Below are 411 nucleotides of genomic sequence, written 5' to 3'. Positions count from 1 at the left end.
AACTCCCTCTCGGCAGGGCTGCTCTCGATCCTTTCTTCCCCCAGCCTGTATTGATACTGGGGGTTACCCCGACCCAGGTGCAGGACCTTGCACTTGGCCTTGTTGAACCTCATGAGGTTCACACAGGCCCACCTCTCCAGCCTGTCTGGGTCTCTCTGGATGACATCCCGTCCTTCTGGTGTGTCAACCGCACCACTCAGCTTGGTGTCATCCGCAAACTTGCTGAGGGTGCACTCGATCTCGCTGTCTAAGTCATTGATGAAAACATTAAACAGCACCGGTCCCAGTACGGACCCCTGAGGGATCATGACAGATTACATCACTCTTCAGGGTGATTGAAAGATTTTGATTTGCATTTCTTTGCTGGAAGGGTGAAGAACAGTCCTTTCCCCATGAAAGCATGTTCCTGCT

The sequence above is a fragment of the Egretta garzetta genome, unplaced genomic scaffold (genome assembly GCF_000687185.1).
Source record: "Egretta garzetta isolate BGI_Z169 unplaced genomic scaffold, ASM68718v1 scaffold367, whole genome shotgun sequence".
NCBI classification, from domain to species: Eukaryota; Metazoa; Chordata; class Aves; order Pelecaniformes; family Ardeidae; genus Egretta; species Egretta garzetta.
This window is presented reverse-complemented; position numbering follows the sequence as displayed.